We start from the raw sequence: 2,500 nt of genomic DNA, 5'->3' as shown, positions 1-2,500 counted from the left end.
AAATATAACTTTCGTGGACATGACATATCCCAGCCAACGTCCTGAGCCTCCCTCTCTGTCCCCTCAATTTCTCTTGGCCTAGAGCAAATAAAAAGGGGACGATTGTTCCAAAAGTATTGTCCAATTATAGTGGGAGAGAATTTTCTGATGTTAGTTCTATCAAAGGGAAGATAGAGTTGTTCTGAAGAGACATTACGAGTAGTATAACTATGTTTCTTAGATTAAAGGGGCACTGTAAAATTAAAAGGTTTGGAATCACATAAGATATCAAAGAAAAGAAGACATGTATGAAGTTTAACAATGTCTGGAAAATTCAAAATGCGAAAATTGATATAGTGCGGGGTAATACTGGCCATTACTTAATATTCTAGTTGCCCTATTCTGGAGTTTAACTACATCATATAAATGGGACTATAATTAACAATTATTCTTTGAAATCGAAGTGAATAGTGGCAGAATATTTACCGAGCCGCGAAGTGTTTAATTTTCAGCAATAATTATCTGGAAAAACGAGGTCAAACACTAGTTGGCAAAAGTATGAACTCTTCTCTTATTCTTGAAAACTTTCAGGCCAAATTTTGTGGCTTTCTTTGTCTTCTGTAGCACAGCATCATTTTGTATTCTCAATATTTCCGATTCATAAATACTGGCGAGTTTACGCCGGCCATTTTGTTTGCTCAATAACTCCGAGATAACGAACCAACCAGAGTGCTTGAAACACCAAGATCACTGATTGAGTATATACTAATAATTGTTACCCCACAGTATGGAACCATACATTGGAAAAGGATATATGAAAGAGTAGTACATATTAATAAGGGTTTCTTTAGATAGGAATTTCTTTACTGTTATTGTAATGCTTATGTTTTTACTTATCTCGGAGAAAAGGATAAAAAAATGCTTTTAAGGAAGGACAACAAATGAATGGAGTACTAGTCGTCATAGGAGGAGTTAACATCAATAACTTTCGATATGCCGATGACACTGCACTAATATGTTTTTGTCCAACTGATCTACAACGCCTAGTAACAGCAGTGAGTGCTTTGATTTGGCGTGACCTCTCTCAGCTGATTACGGAATCTTTGGAGGACAGCTGAGATCAGTAATTGCACTGCTGTTGTCTGATTAGAATTGAGTAAGGCCATGACCGGCGAAATATGGGAATAAAACGAAAATAAAAGCTACATTAAGACTCGTTAAAATGGGATCGTTTAATGAGGATGGTGTAATGTTCCTGAGTATGCTTTAAAAAATAGTCTTACGATAAATTAATACTAAGGTTAACCTAGCATTGCGGAAGGTTTCTTATGCATTCCATTCCTTGCTTTCATTTCTAGGAGTCTTCATAACAATAACATAACACAACTCCCAGAAAAGGTTTTCTCAGCACTCGCAAGGCTACAATTGATGTAAGTTTATTGCTGTATGTAAACTGTCAAAATATTTATATAGATATACGTCTCGTCTCTCCACAAAGATTTGTTTCAGTTTGTTAATAAGTCACTCACATATTTGTCGTGATTAAAACCTAAGAAGGAATCAATCACCCAAACAGAAATACTGTCAAGTTCCGGGTAGAGTGGTTTAGAAAATTGAAATAGGAAAATGTTGGCCTACTTTTGGGATTGCCTGTTTCAGTATGGTTCTCAGTTCAGAGCGTGGTTTTGCGGGATTGGCATTTTCTTTCTCCTTCCCTTTTGTTACTCTTGTAGTGATGTCCCGCCTAGATTGATCTCTTGATTTTGGTGTTTTCTTGTGTCGCCAATAGTTGATGTGGCCGGACGAGTCTTTTAAAGAACTGGCACATCCTCGGTTCTGTCATAAAAATCGAAATCGTCACCATTATAAAGGCACTCGTGCCTGACAAACTGAGAAATGGAATGGAGTGGTGACTGAGTTGACAAATATAGTAGGTACGTAGATGTAGGAATCTGTTGGTTTGCCGTGTAGTGCACGCTAATTGATAAATATTTGCCGTTGACTGAGAGCTTTATGTCGACAAAAGCTTGTGCATTTGTTGAAATTATCCAGGTAAGATTTAGAGACGGATGGAAAGAATTTCTGGACTTGACAGTGCAATAAATTGGTTGAGTTCCTTCTTGTATGATGGTATGGCCGACACAGTCTGGGATGAAACGATTATAAGGATCAGGTTTAATTTTGGCACGTTGTATATTCCTACATTTTTGCTTCGACACTGCCTACAAAAAGGTTGGCGTAGTCGTGACCCATCTTGGTTCTTATTGCTTCACCATTGATTTTTCGGAACTGAAAACATTTGAGTCACAAAACCAGTTTGGTTAAGCGAAGTTGAGTTTCCAGGATAGATTCTTTAACATTCCGTTGATCTAAATAATACGTAAGAGCAACGAGATCTTAACTGTTAGGGTTAACGGTGTAAACTCCGTATTCACAAATGGTGGCAGGTGCGGGGCGATTGAGCAGTCAAACGCGAAAACGAGGCGTTGTAGGACAAGAGCCAAGTGAAGACAGTTCGCAA

The sequence above is a fragment of the Montipora foliosa genome, unplaced genomic scaffold (assembly GCF_036669935.1).
Source record: "Montipora foliosa isolate CH-2021 unplaced genomic scaffold, ASM3666993v2 scaffold_483, whole genome shotgun sequence".
In the NCBI taxonomy this organism is placed as follows: Eukaryota; Metazoa; Cnidaria; class Anthozoa; order Scleractinia; family Acroporidae; genus Montipora; species Montipora foliosa.
Note: the sequence above shows the minus strand (reverse complement) of the source record.